We start from the raw sequence: 17,983 nt of genomic DNA, 5'->3' as shown, positions 1-17,983 counted from the left end.
TACTTAGTACAGACAGGGTTCCATCATGTTGGCCAGGATGGTCTCGATCTCCTGACCTCGTGATCTGCTGCCTCAGCCTCCCAAAGTGCTGGGATTACAGGTGTGGGCCACCGCGCCCAGCGAGAATGGTTTTCTTATGTGGCTCTACAGGTTATAAAAGCAGTTTCAAAAGACAAATTCCGAAGAACATTTATTTGCCAGAATAAATGCATGTCCCCAAAAACACTATTTTAAAAGGGGCAGCATTCATTTAGATTAATAAATTTTTAAAGCACCAGACTTTTAAAACTACCACTTAAATAACCTAATGCCTAAAACTGAATATATTAGAAACTGAACTCGTTATCTTTCTCCAAGACCTACCTGAGATCCTTTCCCAATGCCACTATCAATGACACAGTACATTTGATATGTCAGGCTCAGAATTTTGCAGTATTCTGACTCCCAGTTCTAACCCCATATCTTACTTTTCTTCTTCCACAAGAGAGATCATGTTTTCTATTTTTACATTATTCCTACTTCTGTTTCCATATTATTCCACAGTACAATTGAAATACTGTACTCTTCAGCAATTCCCTCTACTTGAGTTTATCAAACATACAAAGTTGCCAAGGCAGCCTTAGTCAAACACTGTTTTCATTATATGACTCTCAACAGAAGTCCTGTCACCTATTGGATCAAATTTAAGTTTTTCAGCCTAGCCTTCAATATTGTCCCTTAATTCTTCTTCATTATCCCCACACATATAAACTTAACAAATCCTATCTCCTTACTACTCATCAGCAAAAATCATTCTATTTGTGGAGTACTGTTAAGATCGCTTGTTTGTCTCACTCAGTTCACATACTGTACTCACTGGTGCTCCCAACTTCACACCATTCCCTCCAGAGTTTTCTTCTGTCCCCTCCAGTCAATTTGTTACTCTTTCATTTCCTTCAAGATCCTTCTCCTCCATTAGGCCTAAATGACCCGACATAAATACTGCTGTATTTTGCACTCCTCAACTTAGAGATCATTCAGTAGTAGAACCATAAGAATCTCAAAGATAGACCAGACTAGAACTTCTTTTGTGTATGAATAATGTTCTAAGCAGAGGGTTAACTTTCATAAGATTGTTGTGTCAAATACTTTGGAAATCTGAGAGCTGACACATGGAAGCCCAGAGGTATCCTATAACTTGCCCTAGTTTTCAGTTTGGCAAGGACAAAGCCAGAATTTGAACCCCAGTCTCCTAGGTTCCCATCCAAAACGAAGACAAATCTAAAGATTACTGCCCAGGCTGGGCACGGTGGCTCACGCCTATAATCCCAGCACTTTGGGAGGCCGAGGTGAGCAGATCACAAGGTCAGGAGTTTGAGACCAGCCTGGCCAACATAGTGAAACCCCGTCTCTACTACAAATACAAAAAATAGCCAGGTGTGGTGGTGCACCCCTGTAATCCCAGCTACTCGGGAGGCTGAGGCAGGAGAATTGCTTGAACCCGGGAGGAGGAGGTTGCAGTGAGCTGAGATTGCACCACTGCACTCCAGCTCTGGTGACAGAGCAAGATTCCATCTCGGGAATGAATTAATGAATGCATAAATAAATAAATACATATTACTGCCCAGTAATATAACTCATGCTACATTTCACATTTTTGTTTTTGTAGAGGTGGGTCTCACTAAATCACCCTGGCTGGTCTCAAACTCCTGAGCTCAAGCAATCTTCTCGCTTCGGCCCCCCACAGAATGCTGGGATTACTGAGCCACTGCCCCGACCCATTATATATTTTTTAAAGCAGGACCCAAAGTTTATATATAACAGCAAGAGATTACAATTTAAGTAAGTGTGTGTGCTACGGTAATAGACACACAGAAAACAGAATGGGGTAATAAACCCCAATGTTAACAGTTACTTCCAGGTGGTGAAAATATGGTTGTATTTTCCAAATCCTCTATAATGAATACATATGAACTATTAATATGTTTAATTACAAAGTAATGCCCTAGACCCTGGTTGGAATAGTTTATGATGTACGGTCATATACTGAATTTATGACAGTAGTAATAACTCAAAAAGTTAAAACTACATGACATTATGAAGTCAAAGATACATTCCTCAACCTTGATTTTAACGTTTTCTCTCCACTGAGGGGGCAAACTGCAAGTTAATAAACTGGCAGCCAAGATCTTCTCCTAGTTTTTAAAGCACTGTCCTTTACCAAAGTGTTAGAAGCAATGAAAAGTTTCAGGATACCCAAGGAAGCAAACAAGAAACACAGTACAAAAAAGAAATACTATGGCAAAAAGGGAAAGAACAGCAATGTCACAGTGACAATACTGGAGGCAAAAACCAAGAACTACATGGCTCCTGGGGCTTGTCAACTCCAGTACTTAATTTAAATCACTGGTTCTCACACGAAGGATCAAGAGGCATAAAAAGTCACTAGAAATTCTGAACGTATTGAGAGATGGTCACAAGTTTGAAACAGTTATGTGGGATGGTAAGAGAGAATTACTGATCATATAAACAAATCAAGACTATTTCTTTTCCTTCTGAATCTTCTCCTGAAATGAAAATGTGAAATGAAAGCACAAAAGTTCTGGGAAGATTCATGTGATAAAAAAGTTCAGAACTACCAAAACAAGCTAATAATCTCATCTTTTCCTAACACTAAGTTTTTAATTGCAGTCCAAAATCCCTAATCCAAAACTTGTGGGACCAGACAAGATTCAGAAATCAGAAATTTTCAGATTTAGGAAAGGTTAATATGGTAAATGTTCCATATGTCACAAAATATTCCAACCAGAATTAAACACATAAGTATTTCTTCTTCTTCTTCTGTTTTTTTTTTTTTCGAGACGGAGTCTTACTCTGTGGCCCAGGCCAGAGTGCAGTGGCATAACCTCAGCTCACTACAATCTCTGCCTCCCAGGTTCAAACGATTCTACTGCCTCAGCCTACTGAGTAGCTGGGACTACAGGTACGTGTCGCCACGCCCGGCTAATTTTTGTATTTTTAGTGGAGACGGGGTTTTACCATGTTGGCCAGGCTAGTCTCAAATTCCTGACCTCAAGTAATCTCTGCCCGCCTCAGCCTCCCAAAGTGTTGAGATTACAGGTATGAGCCACCGCACTCGGCCTACTTTTTTTTTTTTTGAGACAGTCTCACTCTGTCGCCCAGACTGGAGTGCAGTGATGCAATCTCCACTCACTGCAACCTCCACCTCCTGGGCTCATGTGATTCTCGTGCCTCAGCCACTCGAGTAGCTGGGACTACAGACACATGCCACCATGCCCAGCTAATTTTTGTATTTTTAGTAGAGACAGGATTTCCCCACATTGGCCGGGCTGGTCTCGAACTGCTGGCCTTAAGTGATCCACTCGCCTCAGCCTCCCAAAGTGTTGGGATTACAGCTATAAAAAAAGAAAAGAAAGAGAGAGAAAAAAAAAAGAAAGAAATGAACCTGGAACTGATTCCATCTCAGAGGTGAGATCATGAGTTGATTTTGTTTCTTTCCTGATTTTCTAAATTGTCTGCAGTGAACATGTATATCATTTATAAAACAAGGCTTGTTTTATTAAATGGGGTTGAGGCAAGACCCAAGTATAGAAATTGACCAACTTGCAAATTCAGTTAAAAAGAAATAATAAGATCTTGTTCAGAGCTTAAAAGCCAAGAAAATAATTTAAAATAGCTTTAGGTTTAAAAGTTTTTACAAGTTTAGTACAAATTTTTTAACTAAATAACACCATTAGCAGTAGGGAAAAAAACTTACTTTCAATAGAACATTTATTCATTGACATTTAAAAAGTGATACTGTTTTATTAACTCATTTTTTAACTTGCTACCTCCCACCTCCACAATGCTTTTCTTACAGTATGACTCTGACACTCCTGTGAGAAGCAGATCCCATGTAACTGTCACTCTCTCCTTGAATCTGGCAAGCTTGTGATACTACAGAACTTCTAAGGCTTGGTCACAAAAAGTAATGCAGTTTCCAACTGGTTCTCTCTAGATGCTCACTCTTAGAAAACAGCCACCACCACGCTGCAAAGAAGCTCAAATTAGCCTATCTGGGTAGGTAGGTGTTCTGAGGGACAATCAACATCAATCACCAGCCATGTGAGTGAAGAAGCCTCCAGGTTCTAAGTACCAGCCATAAAGTCACCACCAGCTTTTGAATCTTCCCAGCTAAGGCTTAAGCAAGTCATCTGTGCAGTAACTGTCCTGTCTGAATTCCAACAGATCCACAGCACGATAAAATGGTTGTTTTACACCATTATGTTTTGGAATGGCTTACTACAAACACAACAAAAGGTAACCAGAAAAAAAGTGCCCTTTCCCAGTTTGGTAGCTTTACGTTACACACACACACACCACCCCTAAAATCAAGTTTTTCTCAACTTTAAGGAAGGTCCAATCCAATGTGCAATTTGGCAGACCTGTTTAAATAAGACAGTTTTTACCTAGGAGGCTTAACAATTCATCTCAAATATACCCTGAATACCTATGATACATAAGATACTTTCCTAGATTCCTAAGACACAAAGATGAATAACATATAGTCTGTAGTTAGAAGTTTACAATCTAAGAAGAGAATAAAATGGGTACACACATAGTTTATGAAAGTACCTAAGTGCCAAAATAGGATTATAAAGTTAACTCTGCCACAAATAGTTACAGCATCATTTTGGACTTATAAACAGCTTTTGGGTCCTTCAGGAAAGTAGATGGGCTTTAGTAAATGCCTAGAAAAAGAAGACTGGGAAAAAAAAAAAACCATGAAAAATGTGGGTCTCATTATATGTTATGTTTAGATTGTGAGATTATGAGTGTTTTCTGTTGTCCTTTTAAATTTCCTGTATTTGCCATGTTTTCTATAGTAAGTCATATATTAGATTTTTTGAGGAAAAAATATTAATCTTGATTTTTTTAAAACTGTGTTTAAACTACACTGAGAGGTCATGTAAGTAGTTAACAGGTAACACGTAAATTGGCTTGATATTTGCATGCTGAAGATGCAAAATAAATTTAGTATTTAAGGAAAAATGTTAGTGTAATAAAAATTTCATGTTACTTGTTTTGCTATTAATATCTGCTTATTTTCCCTTTCTTAGCCAACTATAAATATTTACACGTTCTTCTCAAATAACAGACAAAAACCCAGTAAGCTCTCCATCTTAGTCATGACATTCACTCTTTCTGTCTCCCTCCCTGTATCTGTCTGTCCCTCATTTCTAACTCTGCCCGTCTCTCTACATCTCTGATTACCCTGCTTTCTAACTCTGCCTAGGTGACTGTCCCTCTCTGTTTTTGACTTCTCTGTCTCTGACTGACCCTCCTCTCTCTCTGCCTATTGCATGTGTCTCTATGACATGTGTGTAGGTGTCCTTGAGCTCCTCTCTTGGATTCTGCCTTTCTGTCTCTCCCCCAGTTATCCACCTCATTTTTAATACATCCTTGCTGTTTACTTTTCCTTTTAATATTTATAAACAAGCAGAGTTGGTTTTATTAACCCTATTTTAAAGACAAGAAAACAGAAACAGGACGACTGGCATAAATTTGAGAAGTCAGGATGTAAATCCAAGTGCTTCCCTTCTTTCTTTAATACTCTTCTGGCATTCCATGGCAAAGAACTTGAAACAGCACAACTGCAAGCCAATATGAACATTACACACATTCAGATTCTTTTCTAAAAGACAAATGTGATATTAAGGAGTGCTACACACCTTTTGCCCACATTATTCACTCTGCACAGGTTAAATGGTCATGAACTGTCAGCCATTTGCCTATCCCAGAAATCCGTATCCTCATGTTCAGTTTGACCTGTGTTATTTGGAAACCTCACGATACCAGATACTACAATCTATTTTCCAACAGTGCTTCTCTGCTTCTGTTTTTATCCCTAGTCCCAACCCAGCCATATCTGGCATTAAAAAAAAGATACAAGGACAACAAATATTAATATAACTGAAGGGTGAATTTGAAGAATGAAAAACTATACAGAAGGCTAGCATGAGACAGTGAAAAATGGACACCACAAACTCGAAGCAATTGGTCCATGTTTTACTAAGAGAAAAGAAAATTCTCTCCAAATGCAGGCTTACTGCTGCTGAGTAACACCCTATAACTTTTCCTCTATCTAATGTTTTGACAACTGGAATTTCTCTGTAATTCAATAAGCTCTTGGGAGTTCCCCAAGCTTCATCCATCCTGCTGGGCTCATTACTGGATAACTCTAAATGTTTTCTGCACTAGCTAAGAGCACATTTCCTCGTGGGTAGCACAACAGAAGGAGTGTACTCTTTCAAGGTATGAATAGCCTAGCTCCATTTCTTCTCACTTCTCCTATAGGTGAGAAGTCTACAACAAATGTAATTCAACAACTAGAAGAAATGTCTAAATTATAAGCTTAGCTTACTGGGGTTGTCAAAGATCATCCTACAGGTCACGAGTTTTACACACAGTGTGAGGGCTAATCATACATTTATATAAGCTAATGAAAAATCTATACTTTTGCTTCTGGCACTAGTTCATTTACTTATGTCTAATGAGTTGCATTAGGGCCAAATAAAAAATATACCAGTCTTTTCATTCATTCTGGTGAGATATTTGTGAATAGTTAGCTTATGGAGCTAATGAGGACAAGGTCACAGACTCAAACTCCATGCTGGCCAATTAGCTTTGCTGTGTGTTTCTAGGTTCCATGGTCACAGTTAACAACCTTAACCTTGGCTAAGAAACACACTGATCATTGAAGCATTAGGGGAATGAATATAGATGTATCAACAAAATCCATACCTTTCAGAAAAAATAATAAAAATTAAAAATAGTAATAACAACACCCCGATCTTTAATATTATACTAAACCTGGCTAATATGTGCCTCATTTGAATAATCTTTAATCTTCTCAACCATGCAGGGTTAGTCTAATCTGTCTTCCAGATGCGGAGAAACTGAATTCAGAATGATCATATGAACCAAACTTATATCTAGTGAGCCTGGATTCAGACCTTGGTCTGTCTTGACTCCAAAGCATAGGTTATTGCCATAATGCTACATGGCCTCTCCAGAGTGCACCTCAGTGACCTAGGACAATCAACAAAAGGTTCCTATTCAGAACTATTCAGCACACTCATTACTGAGCATCCACTATACATGCTCACACACTACAGATGAGAATTAGTATACCTTCCAAAAATTCCTTTTAAGTAAAAAACAGTCAAGGAACAAAAGTGTTTAAATGACTTTTTTTTAATTTTTTTATAGAGACGAAGTCTCGCTTTGTTGCCCAAGCTGGTCTTGAACTCCTGGCCTCAAATGAGCCTACCTCAGAGGATCTCAAAGTGCTGAAATTACAGGAGTGAGCTACCACGCCCAGCCAAAAGTGTTTAAGATTAAAACATAAAGGAAAAAATAACACACTATAGCATACAAAGTAGATTTTAATGGAAGTGACTTTCTATTGTCATAGCTTTGTATACAAGTCTGGTGTGAAAAAATAGTTACCTTGCTGATTCATAACTAAAGGTAAGAAAGAAGCTGGCAAAACATAGCCCAGGCATACCACATCAAAAAAGAGAGTAAAGGAAACATTTCCTAAGCATCTGAATCTGCAGATATCTGGTAGTCAACACGGCACTTGAAGGAAGTAAAAAATATATACTTCAATTCTAAACTCCAAGACTTTGCCTTGACCAACAAACCATTTTTCTCTATAAGGCTTTCCTCCTTGGTTTTTCTCAACTCTCACTCCCTGCAGACACACACATGCCAATGCCATCATTAGCATCAGTCACTAAGAAATGCCACCTTGAAAAACTGAAGGTCACCAAGTCTCCCGGACCTTATCCAGTACGCTTAAATTTTAAAGTCAAATAGTCTGGCTTAAAAAAAATAAAAATAAAAATAAAAATAAGGCAGGAAGACAAAACTGTTCCATAAACGTCTATCCTAATCAATATCTGAGTCATAAAGATAGATAATTGTTCTGCCACAAGCTACAATGTACAGACGTGCATTCTTACTACAGGTTGTGAATGAAGCACCAGCTCAATTTCAACAAACTAGGTACAAAGCAACATTTGGAATCTCTAGAAAAACAGAAACACAGCAAAGCCCAATAACCTTGCACAACAGCATTTTAGGAACCTCTAAAATTGAAAAAAAATCTAGTATAATTTTTATATAAAATGCGATTGCTAAAAAACAAACTGCAATCCAAGAACTTCTATTTACAGTATTTTTCAAAGTTTGCGAATTAAGGATGACTATCCTCATTTTACAGATAAATGGAATTTCAGGAAAATACCTAAAATTATCATCATCACTATTATCATAATCAACAACAACAGCAACAAAATAATGAGAACTTTATTTGTACCCAGCACTACTAAGCCATTTATGGTCACATCTCATTTCATCTTTGTAGACACCTTGTGACATAACGCTATTTACCTCCATTTTAGAGATTAGTAAACAGGCTCAGAGAAGTCAACTGATTTGCCCAAAATCAAAAACTACAGGTTGAGAATCCCTAATCGGAAAATCCGAAATCCAAAATGCTTAAAAACTTTTTTTTTTTTTTGAGACGGGAGTCTTGCTCTGTCGCCAGGCTGGAGCGGTGTCGTGATCTCGGCTCACTGCGACCTCCGCCTCCCGAGTTCAAGCGATTCCCCTACCTCAGCCTCCTGAGAAGCTGGGACTACAGGCGCACGCCACCACGCCCAGCTAATTATTTTGTATTTTAGTAGCGATGGGGTTTCACCATGTTGGCCAGGATGGTCTCGATCTCCTGACCTCATGATCTGCCCGCCTCGGCCTCCCAAAGCGGCAGGATTACAGGCGTGAGCCACCGCGCCCAGCCCCAAAAACTTTTTGACACCACCAGTGGAAAATTCCACACCTGACCTTATGTGACAGGTCTTAGTCAAAATGCAATCCAAACTTTGTGTCATGCCCAACAGGGTCTCAATCTGTCGGCCAGGCTAGAGAGCAATGGCCCAATCTCTACTCACTGCAACCTCCACCTCCAGGACTCAAGCGATTCTCGTGCCTCAGCCTCCCGAGTAGCTGGGACTACAGGCATGCACCACTACACCTGGTTAATTTTTTCCATTTTTAATAGAGATGGGGTTTCGCTATGTTGCCCAGGCTGGTCTTGAACTCCTGAGCTCAGGCAATCTGCCTGCCTCAGCCTCCCAAAGTGCTAGGATTACAGGCGTGAGGCACCACGTCTGGACCCAAATTATTAAATTATTAAAAATACTATATAAAATTACCTTTAGGCTATGTATATAAGGTATATATGAAACCTAAATGAATTTCATGTTTAGACTAGGATCCCATCCCAAAGATATTTCACTATGTATATGCAAATATTCCAAAATCCGAAATTTGAAACACTCTGGTCCCAAGCATTTCAGATAAGGATACTCCAGCCTGTAGTAAGACACAGCACGAGGATGTGAACTCAAATTTGCTCAAATTTGTACACTAAGCTAATGCAACTTACTGTCATCCTCTCTTGTTTTTTGGACCATTTTCAAGTATTCTTCAATCAATAAATTCAGAATAAACACAGACTAAAAATACTTAACTACGCTTTCATACCCCTTTAAAAATTAATTGCAGAGGTTGGGCAAAGTGGGCACAGTGGCAAACGCCTGTAATACCAACACTTTGGGAGGCCCAGGCGGGAGGATCATTTGAGCCCAGGAGTCAGACCAATCTGGGCGACACAGTGAAATCCTGATTCTACCCAAAAAAAAAAAAAAAAAAAACTGATTGCAGAATTAGCATTCTCTGTAAGGGGAAAAATAAGACAATAAGCAACTTGCTTAGTCTCAAAGCTTGTTGTCAAAAAAAATTAAACAGATGGGATATTTGGCTATTTATATTCTGAATTTCAACTGTGACACAAGATCCGCTGGGGACAGATATTTGTTGTAGCACCACCGTTTCTGAGGAAGGTTTACTGCTTTATAGTTGTACCTGTGTGATACTGAAGGAAGGTTATAACAGCAAGAGTTAGTTGTGTGTGCTGAGGCAGAAGAGTCTAAATTCTGGTGGGCCTTAAAATCCAGATGAAGTTTTCAATTGACTCCACAGGTGGTAACGCCCTAAGGTCACCTCTTCACTAGGAACCTGGCATAGAAACATTTGTATGGTTCAGATTCGATTCCAAAGACACTTTCCCCCTATTTATTAACTAATTTGATCTTCGTATAGACATGAACCTGGTTTTAAAACTCAACTGACCTAGACTGGAGACTGCGGGATGGCAAGGTTATACCCGAAACATGCTTTAGAGTTCAAAGTTTTTGCAGGAATATCACTTCTGCTGAAGCCCACAACCCTGGAAGGCCGCAGGGCAAAGAACATTAACCCCACTTTTCAGACAACGAAACCGAGGCTGCGCTAAACAGACTACTGTACAAAAGATCACAGGTCCAGCCAAGTGGCGGACTGAGACTTCTCCCAGGATATCAGACTCCAAATCCTGTGCTCCTTCCCATACACAACTGAGAAGCGGCTGCACTCACAAACTTTAAAGATCGGACTTGGGGTTTTTCGCAGGCCTGCCAAGAAAAAGCAGAAAGTACATGCTCCTTTATAGATTGCTCACTCCCAGCCCGTAGCCCGGGGCTCCCGGGCAGCAGAGGAGGCTCAAAGGCGAGCCTCGAAGCGAAGCCCGAAAGCCGCCAGCAGCCCTGGGGGCCCACGCCCCCGCAGCCCCGAGGGGTCGCCAGGGACCCCGCTCAATACCTGTTGAAACCCAGAAAAAGCACGTCCTTTCCGCCAGGATCATTTGGGGCGAGCGCCTAAAGCGAGCACGAGCCCCGGTGAGGCAAAAGAGCCCCGGGAGGGTCCCTCTCAACCGCGGGCCCGCAGGGGTCGGAAGGCGGGAGCTTCCCAGTAACCTCCGCCCCAGGCAGCGGGCGGCCCCTCGCGTCACGTGAGGAAAAAAAATACCAGCAACAGACGAAGGAATGGAAGTCTTGTCCCGGGCTGTGAAGGGAGAAGTGGGGATTAAAAATCCTAGCTTGGGGTATGGAGGGAGGGGATGCGGGGCTGGTTGTTACCGGCACGCTGTTGCTCTCCGCTTCCGCCGTCTCCGCGAAGCTCTATCTCTTCCGCTCGCGCCGCGGGGGCGCGCGCCAGGCCTCGGCTCCGCCCCCCACCGCCGCGGGGCCTTCTGGGGGTTGTAGTTTCCGCGAGGCCCGGCCGCGCCCACTGAGTTCAGGTCACGTGGGGGAGAAGCTGGCAAAATGGCGAGTGGCGGAGCGTGTTTCTGCTCCTATCCCTTCAATCCTCCCTCATTCCTCTCGGCTATATACGTGCTCAAATCTCCTTACATTCCACTCAATCATACCATCTCACTTCCTCCGTTCACAGCCAAGTTTCTTGAAAAAGATAATCTACACTCTGTCTCTACTTGCTCATCTGTGTTCACTCCTCACCGCAGCTTCCGCCCCCATGGAAAATGCCTTGTCGTCATAAGTGTCCTTGTTGCCAAACTCATTGGAGGTATTTTCGGACTCATCTAACTCAAGCTTTAGTCATTTGACGCTATTGGGTATTATCACTTATTTTCTATGACACTATCCAGGTTTTCCTTCTCTGAATTCATTCTACTCTGTTTCCTTCAAGAATTGTTTTTCTAACTTACCTCTAAAATATTGGTGTTTTCCAGAGTTCTTAAAATTGGGGTGGGAGAGGGGACACTCCAGTCCCTTCTCACCTGAGCTCATTGTTTGTATTCCCAACTTCCTAGACAAACGGCTCCTCATCCATGCCCACAGGCATCTCAGGTGTCCTTGAAAAGTGAACTACTGCGGCCAGGAACAGTGGCTCATGCCTGTAATCCCAGCACTTTGGGAGGCCGAGGCAGGTGGATCACCTGCGGTCAGGAGTTCGAGACCAGCCTGACCAACATGGTGAAACCCTGTCTCTAACTAAAAGTACAAAAATTAGCTGTGCGTGGTGGTGGGCACCTGTAATCCCAGCTACCCAGGAGGCCAAAGCAGGAGAATTGCTTGAAGGAGAATTGCTTGAACCCAGGAGGCAGAGGTTGCAATAAGCCAAGATTGCGCCACTGCACTCCAGCCTGGGCAACACAGGGAGACTCTGTCTCAAAAAAAAAAAAAAGAGAAAAGTAAACTACTACCCCTCCTCCCTACTCATTAATATTCACTGTTTAACCTGATTCCTCCTTTCTCACTTCCTCTTCCTCCAATATTCAAATGGTCACCAAATGTTGGAGATTCTATTGTAGCAGGACAAGCCGCAGACAAAACCTCTCAGACACCGAGTTGTAGAACAAAGGACTTTATTCAGCTGGGAGCATCGGCAAGCTACTGTCTTAAAATCCGAGCTCCCCAAGTGCACAATTTCTATCCCTTTTAAGGGCTCACCACACTAAAGATTTCACATGAAAAGGTCGTGATTGATTGAGCAATCTGGGGGGTATGTGACAGGGGCTTCATGCAGTGGTAGTCAGTGTGAAACAGAATAGAGCACAATGTTCTTCCATACAATGCCTGGAATCTATGCTAAGTCATGAGTTGATTTTTAACTACTAGGTTTAGGCCAGGCAAGCCCAGGCCTGGTTTCAGGTCTGGTTTTAGGTCTGGTGCCTGGCGCCGGGCTGCCTGCCTTTGGTTTCACTTCCTTGTTTTTTTTTTCTTAAAACAGGTACTGAGTATAAAACAATATCAAACAATATGAGAGGGTCTCTTTCTTCTCTCACTATCTCCCAAGTACTCCTTGAATCTGTTCCTTCTTCAGGACTCTTAACTCATGACTCAGCTGCTCCTGTGGCCCCACCCAGAGGTGGACTCAGAGCATGAGGACTGTTTTCCACACCCCTATGATTTCATCCCCAACCCATCAGCAGCACCCATTCCCTAGCCCCCTGTCCACCAAAATGTCCATAAAAACCCTAACCTCTGAACCTTCAGGGAGATTGATTTAAGTGATAACTCTGTCATCAATTAAATTCTTTACTGCTCTGCCATGGTCTCAGTGAATTGGTTTTGTCTGCACAGTGGGCAGGAAAAACTCACCAGGCAATCAGAATCCAGTATTGTGGTTGGGAGGTTCAGTGAAAGAAGATTTATAGCATATCTTATTGTAGGGTAGGTGGACATGGGCATTTTTTAAAAAATTCCCGAGGAGGCCCACTGTGGTGGCTCATGCCTGTAATCTCAGCAACTGGGGAGGCTGAGGTGGGAGGATTACTTGAGCCCAGGAGGTCAAGACCAGCCTAGATAACATAAGGAGATCTCACCTCTACAAAAAAAATTTTTTTTAATTAGCCAGCCATGGTGGCACAAGCCTGTAGTCCTAGCCACTTGGAAGGCTGAGGTGGGGAGATTGCTTGAGCCCAAGAATAAAGTTATGGTGGGCCATGATTGTGCCACTGCCCTCCAGCCTGAGCAATCCTGTCTCAAAAAAATTAAAAATGAAATAATGTTCCCTGGTTATTAAGTCATTCAACAAAATACGTTTTGTTGCTTGCTATGTACCAGTGCTGGGTACTGAGAAAACAACAGTGAACAGAATATTACCTGCCCTTGTGGAGTTTACATTCTCTTGGAAGAGACAGATATTAAATGATTTTGTACCAAAAATCAAAACCAACAAAAAACCCATAGTTACCAGCTGTAATAAGAATTATGGAGGAAAAGTATTATAATTGGTCCCTTTCCCCTTCTCTCCCACCTGCCCCAGCCCAGATTGGGAATCAGTTTATGTTCCTTACCCTATCAAACAAAGCCTGTCAGGAGCTAATCTCCTCCTACTCCCTCCCATAGACACCTTAGATTTACCAAACTGCTGTAGCGCTTGCTCTTTAACCTTTGCATAAGCTGTCCCTCTGTTTGGAAAACCCTCTCCCTTCTCCCTTGACTAACTTATACTGCTGTCTAATTCTCCTCTGTGGGATTCAGAGGAAACCCAGTAGAACACCAGCCACACAAAAGGATTTTCTGAGGATTGTGCTGAGTCAGATGATAAGCCTCAGGCATTACAGCAGTGGGCTCAGTAGGGTACCCAGAAATAGTGAAATGTGGCCTGCAGGGAACTGGACTGTGTTATCTAGTTTAGAGGTATCAGGCCAGAGCCAACATACCCACCCTTCAAAACACGAGTCAAGTATCATCTCCTCCAGGAAGCCTTTGCTGAACTCGGCCCCCCACCCCCACCAAGACAAATTAGTGCTCCTTTCCTGGGCACTCATCCCACCCATGTTGGCCTCTCTTCCAGTGATATGCTAGAGCCAGCTCATACCAACTTTGTTATTTATTATTTATTTATTTAATTTTTTAATAGAGACGAGTTATCACTCTGTTGCCCAGGCTGGTCTCGCACTCCTGGGCTGAAGCAGTCCTCGCACCTTGGCCTCCCAAAATGCTGAGATTACAAGCATGAGCCACTACCCCCAGCCTCATACCAGCTTTAAAGAGACAACTGTTAGATGTTCAGGAATTTTTGCAAGCCGGTTTAAGCCATTGGTAGTTTGAAATCTGCTGTGATTTGTAATATGTGTGTGTGTGTGTAAATACGCCATGGAAATCAGCAAATGACAAATCAGGGCTTCTTTTTGTTGTTGTTGCTGTTGAAGAGCCAGTTTACTAGCATATTGATGCCTTTGTCATATCACACATCTACATTATATTGTAATGTCCACTCCCCTATTAGAAGAATTCCTTGTATCAACTTCATTGAGCAAATATGTATTGATTTTTATTACTGTGCACCAGAGACTTAGCAAGGTGATAAGGGGGCAAGCAGTAGAGAACACACAGGCGTGGTCCCTACTGTAATGGAGCTTACAATCTAGCAGATAAGACAAGAAATAAGCAAAGAACTCTGTACTTTCAAACGGAGCAGGCTGCTATGCAGTAGAATATCCTGGCCATGAATGACGGTTGATATGGTTTGGATTTGTGTCCCAATCCAAATCTTATGTCGAATTGTAATCACCAATGTTAGAAGTTGGGCCTGGTGATTGGATCATGTGGGTGTATTTTCCCTTGCTGTTCTCGTGACAGTGAGTTCTCATGAAATCTGATGGTTTAAAAGTGTGCGGCACCTCCCCCTCTCTTTCTTTCTCCTATTCCAGAAATGTAGGATGCACCTGCTTTCTGTTCACCTTCTGCCATGATTGTAAGTTTCCTGAGGCCTCTCTGGCCATGCTTCCTGTAGAGCCTGCAGAACCATGAGACAATTAAACCTCTTTTCTTTATAAATTACCCAGTCTCAGGTAGTTCTTTATAGGAATGCAAGAACCAATGACTACGGTGGTGGCCATAAAATACTACACTACTTTAACAAGGTGGTCTAAGGAGACCTCTCTGAGTAGACAGCCTTTCCACTGAGCACTGAAGGATGAGAAAGAGATGGAGAACCGGAGAAAGTGTGCTCCAGCCAAAGGGATCAGACCACACAAAGAAAGAGCCAGGCTGTTTGAGGGACAGAATGGTCCGTTTTTCTGGGGTAGAGAGAGTGTAGGTTGAGTGGTCTAGATGACCTGAGGTGGTAATTAGAGCCAGATATGCACATCCTCAAGGCCATGGTCAGAACCCTGGATTAAATTATAGCCACCAAAAAAGGGGGTTTTAAAAAGGGGATGATGTTATCTGATTCACATTTTAATGAAATTGCTCCTGCTTTGGTTTAGAAGATTGGAGTAGAAGTGGGAGCCCATCTATTGCAGTAGGCTAGGTGAGAAATAATGAAACAAAGTGCTTGCAGAGGGATGGAGAGAAGTGGGTGGATTTGATCTTTTGAGTCAACTTGCTGATGGATTGAATATAGGAGAGGATGGACTGGTGAAGGAAAAAGAGGACCCAAGGGCACTAATAGGTTATATCCATCTCTGTATCTTCAGCCCATAGGTTATATCCATCTCTGTATCTTCAGCCCCTAGAATTAGGCCTTGCACATAGTAGGTATACTATAACTGTGTCAAATAAACTTATCTATTTTACGTGCTAAACTCTGTGCCCCATCACTGTCACATTCCTTAATACAGGACCTCTACTAGCCCATATAGTAGTGTTATGAAAATTAGGAAAAAGTGCTCCCTTCCTTCAGATGGTCATGGCCCATCACCAGGGTGCAGAATATGGACTAGTTTTCAGCTACCACTTACCCCCTCAGCTGGTGCCTCTGTGCAGTGCACAGTCTGCACAACCACATACAGCAGCGCCAGCTTAACATCCCTCGGAGATGGCTTTGTGGCATTAAGCCCAGTATTTATGGGGAGAATTTGAGGTCCAGGGGAAGGAAGCTGCTTGCCTGGGGTTGCCAGAGCTACTCAGAGCTGCTGCTATGACTGAGATTCAAACCTCTGCCCTCTGAATCCCTATGGGCTCTTTAGCCTCGGAGCCACACTGTCTCTCCCAAATCACTCAGCCTATCAATAAAACACTAAATTCAAAATGGTGACTTTGCTTCCTCGAGTTTCTCATCTGTCTCAGTTACTATTGTTAGAGTATTTCACATTTACATAGTATCCAGTATGTGCTCAGTGCCTTACAAAATACCATAAAGGAATATGAAACCAAAGGACCTTGTGTGTGTTTTTTTTAACGGAATAAATAAGAAATGGCTGGTTTAAAAGGCCCTTAGCTCCTAGATAAAATAAGCTGTGGTATATTGGTTTAGAGTGATGCTATAAGCAATATATTTTTTTTAATTGCTCATGTGCGAGCTGTTTTTCTTTTGCATCCCGGACAAGAAGGAAGAAATATTGGAGCAGCTGGCTTCAGAAATGCAAAGTAGGGAGAAGGTCAGGGGTGGGTCTCAAAGACATAAGGAAGAGAAAGAAACACCCTAGAGGAGGAAATGCACTGTCGCTTCATAATGAATAGTATTTAACAGTTAACAAGGGCTCAATGTGTGCCAGGAGCTGCACTAAACCCTTTACATGCCTGATTGAAGTCAATCCTCACACAGCCCTACCAGGTAGGATCTATAAATGCCATCATTTTACATTGGAGGAAGCTGAGGCAGAGAGAGATTACATAATATGCCCAAGGTTATGCAGCTAATAAGTGACAAACCTGAGATTTGAACCAAGACAGTGTGGCTCCAGAGTCTGAGCTGTCAACTACTGTTGTATACTGCCTCTAATGCAGATGTTCCTGGTGCCAAGTGCCCTGTTTCAACAGTGTGACCCTTTCAAGTCCTGCGATAGCTAATAGAGGATATCTGGTTCTCAGACACTTAGGAATTGTGTTGCCTGTCTGCTCAGTGATAAGGGCAGGGTTATCTGCAGCCTAGCTTCAAAATGGACAGTTTGAACAAGGGATATATAAGACAAAAAGGGTGTTTTTAAGGTTATATAAAAGACCAAACCCTGCTGGGGGACATTTTACAATCTCCTCTGAGTTTCAGTATTCTCCCAATGTAATACCCTAATTACCCGTATGGTATGGAAGATGGAGGAGAAAATGTTATCAGGAGAGCAGGATTAAATAAGCCTTCCCCTTGGAAATGTGGGCTCTGATTGGTCCCTCCTAACTTGAGGATTCTTTCTTTTTGTGACTTTCAGTTCATGAGCACAGAGGATCCAAATTTTACTGGGCTTTTAGGTATTGGATTCTCCCCTCATGGCTGGTGTGGGCAAGTGCTGCTATTTAGAACCACAGGAGTCTCATGCATCAACTGGAGGACAGGTACGATTTTGGGGGACAATAGGAGGGCAGGCCATCAACACATAGCTTCCATTTAATTCCTGAGGAAAAGCAGGATAGAGAACTCTGACAGACCCCAAAGTCTAGGTCAGGAACCCAGAGAACTCTAGCTCTAATTCAAGCCATCTTAAGAAGGGCATGGTAGCAACTATTGCTTGGGTGAATCTCTGTGCTTGAGATCATAGCATCAGATGGTAATATCCAATTGTGAGTTATACCAGCACTTCTCCCCACCCCGCACCATATCCATACACTCCCTCACAATTAGCTTTACTGCACCAAGGGTGGTCTAGCCA

At 42.2% G+C, this 17,983-nt stretch overlaps 1 protein-coding gene across 22 annotated transcripts in view; it reads right to left on the bottom strand.

The window, feature by feature from the left end:
* The window catches only part of R3HCC1L (R3H domain and coiled-coil containing 1 like), a 107,162-nt gene extending 95,723 nt beyond the window's left edge, over positions 1-11,439 (bottom strand). For 7 of the 22 annotated variants that reach the window (XM_063727179.1, XM_054521715.2, XM_063727174.1 and 4 more), the window contains exon 1: positions 11,067-11,169. The gene's annotated coding sequence lies outside the window, so the exon portion shown is untranslated. 22 annotated transcript variants of the gene reach the window in all.
* Between the last annotated feature and the right edge of the window lie 6,544 nt (positions 11,440-17,983).

Source organism: Pongo abelii, chromosome 8 (assembly GCF_028885655.2).
Source record: "Pongo abelii isolate AG06213 chromosome 8, NHGRI_mPonAbe1-v2.0_pri, whole genome shotgun sequence".
In the NCBI taxonomy this organism is placed as follows: domain Eukaryota; kingdom Metazoa; phylum Chordata; class Mammalia; order Primates; family Hominidae; genus Pongo; species Pongo abelii.
Note: the sequence above shows the minus strand (reverse complement) of the source record. Positions and strands in the feature narration are given on the sequence as shown.